This window comes from Canis lupus, chromosome 18 (genome assembly GCF_048164855.1).
Source record: "Canis lupus baileyi chromosome 18, mCanLup2.hap1, whole genome shotgun sequence".
Taxonomy (NCBI): domain Eukaryota; kingdom Metazoa; phylum Chordata; class Mammalia; order Carnivora; family Canidae; genus Canis; species Canis lupus.
The window spans coordinates 2,321,827-2,334,864 of NC_132855.1; the positions used below are offsets into that span (position 1 = coordinate 2,321,827).

The 13,038-nt window shown below is 36.3% G+C and overlaps 1 protein-coding gene and 1 long non-coding RNA gene across 5 annotated transcripts in view; both read right to left on the reverse strand.

Annotated features, from left to right (window-relative positions):
* KCND2 (potassium voltage-gated channel subfamily D member 2) overlaps nucleotides 1-13,038 on the reverse strand; it is a 476,195-nt gene that overhangs the window by 245,517 nt on the left and 217,640 nt on the right. The window lies entirely within an intron of this gene.
* LOC140608578 (uncharacterized) overlaps nucleotides 1-13,038 on the reverse strand; it is a 227,574-nt gene that overhangs the window by 12,549 nt on the left and 201,987 nt on the right. The window contains exons 4-5 of one of the 3 annotated variants that reach the window (XR_012010555.1): nucleotides 9,281-9,335; nucleotides 8,154-8,331 (exon numbers count right to left, since the gene is read on the reverse strand). This is a non-coding gene — a long non-coding RNA (uncharacterized lncRNA). Of the gene's footprint in view, nucleotides 1-79; nucleotides 166-8,153; nucleotides 8,332-9,280; nucleotides 9,336-13,038 lie in introns of those variants that run through there. The other 2 variants (XR_012010556.1, XR_012010557.1) reach the window with 2 other exon arrangements.

Genomic DNA, 13,038 nt, shown 5'->3' on the forward strand with positions numbered 1-13,038 from the left:
GAATGTAATTACTTGTAGGTCAGTACTTTTTACTGCTTACTTAATATTCCATTGTAGTAATACATCATAATTTACTTACCAATTGGATATTTGAGATGTTTCCAAACATAAATGTTTGGAATAGATATTTAATCCATTCTGGATTGCACTCCTGGAGCATATCTCCTAACACAAACATGCAAGAATGTTAAAAGTGGTGGTATCAATTTCTATTCACACAAGCAGTATACGAATCCACATTATTTCACATCTTCGCCAATCCATGGACTTGTTAAAATCTTAATTTTTGCAAATGTAGTGGGTGTGAAATGTTATCCTGTTATGTACGGTTTTAATTTATACTCTCTTATTACTGACAATATTAAGAATCTTTTTATTGGTTTCCAGGGTCTTTTTTTGTTTGTTTGTTTGCTTTGCTATGAAAAGGAAATGTCTATTTATATCCTTAATCAATTTTCTATGTGGCCATTTGCTTTTTTCTTTTGTATTTGCAAACATTTTTCATGAAATCGTACAATGTTTCTTCAGATGTCTGTCTCCATCCAATAAACTTAAATTCCTTGAGAGGAAGGGCTGTACCTTCTTTATTGTTATCTCTCCAGCAATCAGCATTATGATTCAATTAGATAGTCCTCTCTTTTGCAGATAGTAATATGTTCTTTTTGCTAAAATTTCTTCTTAAATCGTTAAGGAGAGTATTAATCATTGGTCTACAAGAAGCTTATGAGATGACATAATCAGACCGGGTGGTAGGAAGGGAACAGAAGCTTCTTGGTATATATATATACACACACACACATACACACAATGATTCAGTGGAAGGATGGTATCAAATTTTAGTGTGGTACACAAGCTTCTCTACAAAGTGATTTCAAGAAATCCACCTACCTTAAGACTTGCTTTATAAATCACACATTATGTTATGATTTCAAGTTACTACAGGGAATACATAATTTTTTTGAGCGTGTATGTCTTTTACTTCTTACTAGATTCTCATTCCACAAGAATGAGTAGAGATGGGAATTGAAGTGTTCCAATAGCTAGAGAAACAAATTACTTCTTATTTGATTGACGGCCATGAAATAGTGTGGTCAGCAAAATATTAATGTCTGGAATAAATTTATGTGAGGCATAAAGAAGACTTTTTTTTTCATTTGAAAACATGAGATTGTAACTGCTATTTTACACGGCATTATTAATAAAAAGTTTGATTAGACATGATTTCAATGGCCAAAGATTTAAATTAAAATTTCTACCATTACATGAAATCTTTCAGCATTACAGATATTTTATTAAAAGATAACAAATTGTAATTGCCAGGTTGTAATTATTTACATTAATTGCATAATTGCGCTAATCACTTAAGTGGGTAGTAGCACTTTCAAACATCCCTTAATTGCTTCTAAAAATTCCAAATGCATGGAAGGAGAATTAAAAGTAAAATGAAAATGAGGCGATGGCAGAAATCTGAGAAATAATTTTTTTTAAATAACATGTTTTTAGTACTTAAAATACATCCACACGTGTTTCGCTAAGATGGATATTATTCCTATGTCATTAACACTTAAAAACATGCCTATTTCCTGTGAATCTCTGCACGTAATCTGCTCTGTTATAGCCTAGGAATCTACACGATTGTTTCCACCTGTCTTAGGTTCAGTCTTTTTACCACAGTTTCAAGAAACTTGAAAAATAGTTCCCTTTAACCGTGACCAATGGGATACCAAGTATAATAGGTTATTTTTTTCAAAAGGAAGGAAAGCCTTTCTATAACACTAGAAAACTCTTCTTTATGATTCTAGGATGTCTGCAATCACCCATCTGTTCTGTTGCTGTAGGAACGACACAGCCCATCACCCAGAGTGGGCACCCAGTAACTACCTGTCTCAGAATTAATTGATGCATATATATTTCGGAGAACATGGTCTCATCCAATCAGAACACTTTCTTTCTCCTCTGCCGTATCTTCAACCCAGGGAACTCAACACTTTGTAGATGTTCACGTCTCTTAAACATGATTCAGAGTTTAATTGGGATAAAGCTATGTTCATAAAAAAATTTTTCTGCTTACTTTGGAGTGTTTGGAGGTACTTGACCACTCCTGTATTAGAAGCATGAATAGCTAGTTTTCTGTCCTATGACTCAATGGTGTTAAAGCCCAGAAGAGTTTCTATAGTCGCCTGGTCTTTAGCATTCATTAAACATCCACTAAGTCCTTCATTTTGGCTTATGAGTGGCCTATTGGGCAAGTACTTTGTCCAATCATCCTCTAAGTTTTGGTAGAACTTCAGCAATGAGAGGACAGATTTACTTGCTTAAGCAGAAATTTTACACCAGATGGTGATGACTAATGCTGAATGTGGAAAGAAATATTATTTCCTGAGCTATCCATATTTTTTGGGTAAATAATTCTTTTATCCAATCACTCTAAATCCCTGTGTGACGATTTAGCACTTTTGCAATCTCCCAGGGAGTGCTTCAAGTATACACAAGAGCCACACAGGCATGGCATAAGCATCCCTCTACACCCCAGCCTTGTGATATGAGGCTGCTGCTTAACCTGTGGTCTGCATTCTGAGCATCTGCCAATTTATGTCCCATGAGCTCCTTTGGTATTTTGGTGAAATATATGGATTCCTTTTCTGCACAGATTTCTAAAATGCATAAAATAAAATGTATAAGATCAAAATAAAGTCCATTAATACTCAGGTTCAGTTACACATTTTTTAAAATCTCCAATCATGATATGCTTGCTTTTTTATCAACAAATCATATAAAGTAGTACCGAGACTGGGTCTAATAACTACTTAAAGCAAAAAGTTATGATGAGTTGAAGTCTCTATGAGAGCGACTACAATACAATGACAGTACAGTGACACTGATGTGTCTCTTATATTCTATGTAGAAGAATATATATCTTAGATATATTGATTAACAGAGAAAAGCTAAATAATTATCAGTGAGATTTGAGGTAAAATTAAGCTGTAATTTTGTTTCCTCCCAAGTACACAGACACTAGAGAATTACTGAAACCTCTGAGTCTTGTGAGTGATACACTTCAAGCTAGACTGCCCTGCGCCCAGGTAAGCTGTGGAGACACAGTCCTGGTATCCACCTCCAGGGTGTAGGCTTCCAAGTCATAGTGGCAAAGCCTAAATTTGAAGACTAGTTTCATAAAAGTGTGTCTTTGTTTAGAGTGACAGGATGACTCTCCTGGTTCTCTCTCTTCTCTTTACTCATCTGGTTGACCCACCGAAAGGGGTGGGTTTTAGACTGAGTTATTACCACCTGAAGTGTTTTCAGGTAGCCTCCATATTTCTCCCAAAATTATTACAGAGCACCCATAATAGAAATTTAGGTAATCTTTCTTAAATTTACAAGATTTCTTAAATTTACAAGATCCACAATATTGACTCCTTCAGATCTCAGATAGTCCTTCTATGTCCCTGTGGGACGGTGCATGAAGCCTAGTGCTTTCTTTAACTACACAAAGTACCACTTCAAGATTAACGCTGCTTATGATAAGGGTGTGATTACATGAATAATTACAACCGGAATGCAAGCATTTTCATCTCTTTTGGAATCACTGTAACTGACAAAATATGCTTCTGTCAGCAAACTGGATGATCCATTAGGGAGAGAGGGAGAGGCTCTCCGTAACGGGTGTGGAATTTCTACGAAAATTATTTATTTAGAGAATATTACTCTCTTTTATTTCAGTTGGGGGTTTGTTGAACAAGTTGCAAAACTGCATCAATTGAATGAATCTTTGAAAAAGGGAAGAAAAAGAAATTCACTAATCAAATAATAGAACAAATCTTCTATTAAAGCTATTAATCTTTAATTTGTACACTATGTATGTATAATATGTACATATGTATGAAGTTTATACCCATATGTGACTCATACATATCAACTGAACGGAGCTAACTTACACAAGAGTTATAACAATGACCGAATGATCTATAGATACAGAAGTCATTTGTATTATGTGTGAATTCCTATTTATGCTAAGTGTTTTAGACTTAATGAATTAGTTGCACAAATATAAACTATTCTAGATGGAAAATAGGATTATTTTGGCCTCTATTTAATACACAGAATCTGAATATATACGCAGAAAGATTGAATTTATTTCTAGCAGAGTGGTAATTTTAATCAGGATACTTGTTAACATTTAGCTGTAACTGTCAATGTATCTGAGTGATCTAATATTCTATACTTTCAAACTGTAGGGGAAAATTGAACAGATTACTTAGAGTAGCTTATTGAATCTGTGCTTATTTTTTTAAGTCTGGAAAATACACTTTGGGTTTAATTAGCATGTGAGATACTCAAAATAAGTCACAGTTGATTATGTTGGTTTTCCCATGTATATTACTCATGTTTAAAGGTCAGTAAGGTTTTTTAAAATTTGTTCTTTTTTTTTTTTTTTGCAAATGCACACGGAAGAGACCAAGATGACAATTCGTAAAAGGTGATGGAAACTTCACGAATAAATATGCAGTACATTAAATAAAAAGAATGAGAGTAATTTTTTTCCAAATAAAACATTATCTTACATTAACAAATGTTATCTTAATTTTTAAGCAATATAAGCTTTTACAAACATTTAAGCAATAAAACATACTCTTAATACTTATTAGACAATAAAGCCACTGGTACTACTAGAAAGAAAGGTACTACTTCCCCGACACCATCACCCCTGCTTTTTAATTGCGTATCTTTGGCGTAGGTGTTGCTGGAATCAATTAATTTCCAACCCGTTTTTTACTTCTTGTGTAAAATCTCCCCAGGTTCTTTCCCTCTTATTTGAAATAGTCCTACGTCAGGTGAATCTAGGCACTTGAGGTGAGGAGCGGGTCCCGTATTTCATTACTGTGCCCTTCCCAGACGTGACCGAGATGCTGTCCACATACAGACCTCGCCCAGGACCCCAAGGAAGGGGAGGGTTTGGGGAGGCCACACACGGCATTGCAATTGGACCTCTCGGCTAGGTTTTGTGAAGTGCAGTGACACAGGGGGGAGTTGATGACACTCCTTTTTCTATTTTTTTTCTTTTTTAAAATTTATTTGTTCATGAGAGACCCAGAGAGAGGCAGAGACACAGGCAGAGGGAGAAGCAGGCTCCATGCAGGGAGCTGGACGCAGGACTCGATCCCGGCCTGGGCCGAAGGCAGATGCTCCACCGCTGAGCCACCCAGGAGTCCCATCTCTCTCTTTTCTGTGTTCTGCCTCAACCCTTCCACTTCCTTCATTTTTTTCCCCCGATATGTTAAATGTGTCCATTTTCCTCTACCTTGGACTTTGGTGCCTCATTGTACCCAGAAGGGTGGTTTAGCTGTTTCTGACATCAAAAGCTAAACTGTCGCTTGCTCTTGTATGAAGGGCATCTTCCTCCTCCCCACCCCTTCACTTAAAGAACATGCCTTTTTTTTCTAGTAGAAGCTGCAAGCCCATTTGGTGAAAAAGCCAAACCTGTTGAAATTTAATTTATAGAATCGTGATGCCAGGCGTTGGTGGGAGCCAGCCTGGATCGCTGGAGTGCTCCTGTACAGCGCTTTCCACATTGGCTTCCAGTAGCTTAGCATATTGATTTTACAATTTATGGCTCTCAAAGCCATTTGCAGCCTTGATCCTTCTTATAGTTCCAATTTGCTTATGTCAGTCAGAACACTGAAATTGTTCCGTGGCAGCATGTTTCCTTTGTAGCTCTGATTTTTTAATAGTTCAATTCATTTAAATTGGGATTGAAAGTTAACATTGATTTTCTTCTTTAATGCCTAGCATTCCTCAAGTTCTTGTCCCATATATTTTGGGCTTATTATATATATGCTTAAAAGGACAGCATTGGTAGGTAAGCGGTATTTCAGAAATTCCCCTTGCATTGTCTCAGTTACTATAACCGGCTCAGATATTGGTGAGCTACCTATACCAGGATAAGGACACAGAAAGAAGCCTGGAATTGCTCACCACTCAGTATGGAATTTTTTTTTTTTTCAGCATGGAAATTTTCACTGAATCTTTTTAGTTGAATTTTGATGCATTACCTGCACCAGAATCTATGAATCAACATATAAGTTTTCTACTTTTTTTTTTAAATAGGCTCCACACCCAACGTGGGGCTTGAACTCGTGACCCTGAGATCAAGAGTCACATGCTCTACCTACCAACCGTGCCAGTCAGGTATCCCTACATACTGGTTTTCTTGTTCAAAATTTGTGGAAAGCAAACTCGGGCCCTTTCCTCATCTCCTGGTTGGCTGGTTAACTGCTCCCTATCATAACTTTCTATCAATCCCCCCATCTTCCCCCTCCACTTTCAGAATTTGGCCCCTGCGATTCCCATGTTTCTAGAGTTCTACAGCATTAATTACCTTACATCCTCTTGGCTTCCACAGCCTGCAGGACTGAGTTTCAGTGTTTTCTGGTTTGCTAAGTCAATTACCACTCCTCTGTTAGCTCTTGGTTTCCAAAACTTCTATGATATTCCTCATTCCGCAGTTCTCCCATTGCTAACACTACCTTGAAAGGATATATGCACCCTTATGTTTACTGCAGCATTCTTTTTTTTTTTTTTTTTTTTTTTAGTATTTTATTTATTCATTGGAGAGAGAGAGAGCATGAGCAAGGAGGAAGGATAGGAGAAGCAGTCTCTCCGCTGAGCAGGGAGCCGACGTCGGGCTCCATCCCAGGACCCCAGGATCATGACCTGAGCCAAAGGCAGGCACTTAACCGACTGAGCCACCCGGACGCCCCCAGAATTATTTACAATAGCCAAGAAATGGAATCAACGAAGTGTCCACTGATAGATGAGTGGATAAAGATGTGTAGCACACGTATACAAGGGAATGTTACTCAGCCATAAGAAAGAGTGAGATCTTGCCATTTACAACAAGATGGATGGACTTAGAGGGTATATTATGCTAAGTGAGTTAAATCAGATAGAAAAAGACAAATACTGTGTGATTTCACATATATGTGGAATAATAAAAAAAAAAAAAAACCTAACAAGCAAACAAAAAACCAGAAACAGACTCAATACAGAGAACAAACTGGTAGCTGCCAGAGTAGAAGGGGGATGGGTGAAATATAGATGAAGGGGATGAAGTACAAATTTCTGGTTATATAAGCCACAGAGATGAAAAGTACAGCATTACTCAATATTGTATACGTAGTCAATACTGTGGTAATGTCACCTGGTGACAGGTGGTAACCATATGGTGAACACTGAGTAGTGAGTGTATTGTTGAATCACTATGTTGGGCACCTGAAACTAACGTTGTATGTCAACTATACTTTAATCTTTAAAAAGTACATTAATTCTTGAGTGAATGAGCTCTAATAGTTCAGATCTGTTCACGGATTCATTTATGCATTTAAAATTAGATACTGAACACATGTGTACATTAGGTGCTGGTAATACAGCAGTGAATACCAACAAACTCCATCTTCTCACAGAGCGTACTTTTTTAGAGAAGGGAGACAGAAAATATAAAAACAAACAAAAAGAGTAAGTGTGGTGGTAACAAATGCTAGGAAAAATAAGAGAACATTGTAAAAGGTCTGCAAGTTACTCTTGCAGAAAGAATGGTCAAGGTAGCCTCTCGGATGAGGTGGCAATTGTTAGGAATTTTCTTTTTTACATTTCCTGTTTCATACAAAAGATTCTCTAGTGTCTTCCACATTTATAGTACATGATTTTATTCATAGAGAATCCAGGAGAGGCAGGGCCTCTGTGAAGTACCCCAAGGTCAGTCTCTTGTCTTAGCAAATCAAGGACTACTGCTCTCCCCTTTTGTGCCTTGAGAAAAGCTATGGTCATGTCTCTGCCCTGTTTCCTGAGCAGGTATAGCCATTCCTACACTTTGATATTTCACGTTGCCATGGAGTCAAGTCCTTCTTGGCATTATTTGAGGGCACAATAGAAATTTTCTTACTCTAGGATAATGAATTCTAGGCATTTTAAGATTTGATATTTAGATGAGAGTTTTAGAAGTTGAAAAAATAATTCCAAAATGCCACCTCAGTCATTTCATCATTAATATAATACTAAACATATCAATTATTGTAACAAAATGTTAATGGTTGCATTACATTAAATAAAAGATCTATTCTAGTTCTTTTTTTTTTTTTTTTAAAGATTTTTATTATTCATGAGACACACAGAGAGAAAGAGAGGCAGAGACACAGGCAGAGGGAGAAGCAGGCTCCGTGCGGGGAGCCTGATGTGGGACTCGATCCCGGGACCCCAGGGTCACCCCCTGGGCTGAAGGCCATGCTAAACCGTTGAGCCACCTGGGCTGCTCCATATTCTAGTTCTTATCCAAAACTAAAAATAAACACATTAACAAATTAGATTTTACAATGTTGATTAAAATGCTAAAAAAATTTATTTTTAATTTGCTTTTGCATATATGTAAATATAAATGACATACGTTTATACAAAATTTATTTATATATAACTACAAAATATTTCCATATATAAGTATATATGTCATGTGTGCACATATGTACAGATATAACACATAGAAAACTGGATCTTAGAAATAGTGTGTGTAACTTATTTTATCACGAAGGAAAAAAAAAAAAACCCAAGAGTATAAAGCTCTCATTTTGATAGCTTTTTTTTTTTTTTGTCAGACGCTAAAACCTTGATAAGTTTTTAAAATAAAATGAGGGGTCCTGTAAATGGTACATTCCATCTCTCAACTGGAGGTTCTGCAAGAACTTTGTATTATATATTTGACATGTTACATAAAAAGCAATCAGCAAAAATAAAAGCACTCAGAGTAGAAAATTATTATTAAAGGTATGATATGGAAGTTTAAGTGGGAATGTTGAAAACAGCCTTTTTAATCTTAAAAATGTATCTGTTAAAATGTATTTCCATGTATGGTGAAACACATTCCCTATGAGAAATTTGTTGCTTTTTGGAAATGGATGTTTCTCCTGTTATCTGTGTAATGAAATAGATTCCAGGGATCCCTGGGTGGCTCAGTGGTTGAGCGCCTGCCTTCAGCCCAGGGCGTGACCCCAGGGTCCTGGGATCGAGTCCCACGTCAGGCTCCCTACATGGAGCCTGCTTCTTCCTCTGCCTGTGTCTCTGCCCTTCTCTCTCTCTCTCTCTCTCTCTCTGTGTCTCTCATGAATAAATAAATAAAATCTTAAAAAAAGAAATAGATTCCATATCTGCAAAATAGAAAGTAAATATAAAGCCTTTATATAATTATGGAATAACTCCACAATGACAGGCATCGAGAACAGAGGACAAGAGACACCTGTCCACCACCCCGGGGTCTTGGGTTAGCTAGTATTGAAAGCCCGTTTCCAAACCTAGAAGAGGAAATAAAAGATTAGGTAACGGTCACAATCACTACTCAATACGAAGCGGATACATAACAGTTACATCAGTGACTCCGTGCTCACCTGCCTCGACCTCACTTCCGGTCTCCAAGGTGGGATTTCCTCCTCATTTCTAACCCCCCTCCCCATGTTTACTGATGTGCTCTTCCCTGTGTCTCCTAGGATCTTGCTTCTCATGAATCTCTCATATGTCTTTATCCTCACATTTCTTTTTTTTTTCTTTTGCCTAGTTTTTTTCCTCTTCCACTACCACATACTCAAATTCTTCCATGCTAAATTTTATGAAGGGAAGCAAAACAATAATAACAAAAGAATCTTGTCTGCTTCTTCCCACCCAGGTACCTGCACATATCCACACTCCCCTCTCTTATCAAACTTCTAGAGACAATATTCTATGCTCAGTGTGTCTAATTCTCCATCTCATATTTACTTATCAATGTGACACAGCCAGTCTTTCATTATGTTAGTTGCCTGAAATTGCTTTCTTTGGGGTTACCAATCCCTTTCTAATTTTCAGTTTCTTGATCCTTGCCCTATTGGGTGCATCTGTAACACTTTGTACTACGGTTTCTTTCTTCAGTTTGTAACCCTTGCTCGCTTTGATAGGGCGGCTCCTGATTTTCCTCTCTCACAGCGATGAAGCCTCTCAGTTGGTGCTGCTACATTCTTTACTTCCTGCTCCCTCTAAATGAAAATACTTTCAAGAATCCTTTACCAGTCTTGTTTTTTCAGCTTCCTATTTCTCTTTTCAGATAACCTCAGATATTTCTACTATTTTACCTACCAATCCCATGCAGATTACTCACAAATCTCTATGTCTCGTTGTGACTTTTAAAAAAAGCTTGAAGGAAAAAAAAAAAAAAAAAGCTTGAAGGATCCAGATTCGTGTTCCAATTGCCTGTGGGGTATTTCCTCGTGATTGTCATTCTGGTCTCTCAAACACAGCAGCACAAATTCTAAATCATCATGTTTCCTGTTCTTGTGTTTCTGTTCTCAACACTCCCCTTGTTGAAAGCCCACATGCCTTTCAAGACCTGGTACCAATACTACATGCTTCTTAAAGTCTCTGATAAGTGTCAGTAAAAAAAGGCTAATTATGTTCTTTAAACCAATCCTTAAATAAAATATAAAGCCTTTATGTCAAAAGTCCTACAACACAGGGATTGAGAATCTAAGCTTTCAAGTTAAGAAGCCCTAGGTTTGCATCTCAGCTCTACCTCTCAGTAACTGTGAACTTTCTCAAGCCATTTAACCCTGCCAAGCCTTGTTTTTTTCCGCCTGCTAAATGACGATAACAAAAAGTCAACTAATGCTGCCAATGATTATTATTGTAAATAAAATAAAATAATAAAATAAAATAAATAAAATAAAATAAAAAATAAAATAAAATAAAATAAAATAAAATAAAATAAAATAAAATAAAATAAAATAAAATAAAATAAAATAAAATAAAATAAAATACTGGAATAATAGCATATAATCCTTAATGGCAGTTTGAGCTGGAGGCATCTGGTCTACCTTCAGAGCTACAGAAGGACACCCTCTCTCTCTTTAAAATGACTTCCTGGATGTTGCCTAACTTTTCTTTCTCAAAATAAAGCTGCAAGGGGGTCTGGGAAATGTGTTCTTTAGTTGGGTACAAGGCCATTTGAATAAAGTAAAGGAGAAAGAAGAATGGATTTTCAAGTAGGCAACTAAGCTTCACTACCTCAAGGACTAGGGTAGTTTCAAATTTAGCAAGATTAACCAATTAGACTTAATTATATTAGCTGTAGAGCTTAATTAATGCAATTAATTTATCTAGTGATTACTTCTGAGAGAAGAGCAGTTATAGATAAGTTTACAGATAAACTCAAAAAATATGATGAGAGTCTGATTTTAAGGCTCCCTAGACTCACATTTAGAATTAACTTGAATAGAGTATGGACTGCAAGTTTAGATGCTCTGTGGAATGGGAGATGTATGTGAAAGTGAAAAAAAAAATCCATTTAGCCTTTAAAAGTAAGAAGGAAAGATTTTTTGTCTTACAGATTTTCTAAGAGCTTTCAAGGCACAATTTTTTAGGTATCTAAACATGTCACAAAAAGTTTACTTTAATGACCAGAAAGAACTCAAGACATATTTTCCTCATATAATTCTGAAACTAGTAATGTTAGAATTTGCACAGAAATAAGGTAATTAAATCTGATTTCAAATATGATAAATGTTTGCATATTACCAATTTATGAATTTTAAGGCAACTTAAAATATAGCTTCTAAAAATTTTTTTTAAGATTTTATTTATTTATTCATGAGAGACACAGAGAGAGAGAGAGAGAGACAGACAGACAGACAGAGACACAGGCAGAGGGAGAAGCAGGCTCCCTGCAGGGAGCCCAATTTGAGACTCCTTCCCAGGACCCCGGGGTCACGCCCTGAGCCCAAGGCAGATCCTCAACCACTGAGCCACCCAGATGCTCAGTGGAGTATTTGAAGTATTTGAAAACAAATCCTTTTATCATTTAATTTTACAAGAAAACCTATCTTTTGAAAAACATTCAATCATTATTCTATCATTAATTGACATACACTGTGTCTCTACCGTATGTCCCTTAGAGGTTTGGCAACATATGTCAAAATTTCTCAAAGGATGCCTTTATCAAAAAGGAAGAACATTTTGCATTTACAAATGTTTTGTAATCTAAATTATGTAGCTTTTCCTGTATTGCAGGCATCCACAGATCTTACTGTTACAAATCCTGCCTTCCGTATGGTAGAAGAAGGGAATTTAGTATATGCACGGGGACAATTACAATCAGTATTCAACTTATAATCACCCCATGAAAGCCGATCTGTATGGTCAAAAAAGAGTCTAATATATCAGTTTAAAACTTAAAAGTCTTTTTTGTAAATAAAATTCTTGATAACAGCACAGAAGCTTATGTTTTAAGCAGGTATCAGCCTCTATCACTATCTCATCACTACCATGTTATTCTGAATTATATATCCCTTCTATATTTGAGTATTATGATTCGCTCTTCCTTTAGAGGAATGTTTATATATATCAGATAGAAAATACATGCTGAGAATTACCAGAATAAACATTTTAGAAATCTCTGGAAAAACACCCGAATATATTTTTAAAATATTTCTTTCTTTTTTTTTTTTTTTAATTTATTTATGATAGTCACAGAGAGAGAGAGAGAGAGAGAGAGGCAGAGACGCAGGCAGAGGGAGAAGCAGGCTCCGGGAGCCCGACGAGGGATTCGATCCCCGGTCTCCAGGATCGCGCCCTGGGCCAAAGGCAGGCGCTAAACTGCTGCGCCACCCAGGGATCCCTAAAATATTTCTTGAAATTCTTTTCCCATAAAAAGTAACTACTGTTAAAAATAATGATATATTTTGAGGCTCATTACAGGTTCATTTCAAAAACTAAAATATTACATACATTTCTTCTAGTTCTTTCCTAACTCCAAATACTTATACTCTCTTTTGTCTTTTCAGTTCACAGCCTCACTAAAAGTAAAAAGTATTTCAAAATCAAGCAAAAAACAAACAAAACAAAACAAAAAAACACCATTTTCCATGAGTTGAAAAACAGAGATCTGGATGTTTGATACCATACCTCTTTTTAAAATATTAGGTTAATTTTATTATGTGAGAGCTTATATTTTATAAACCTCAGTATAACTTT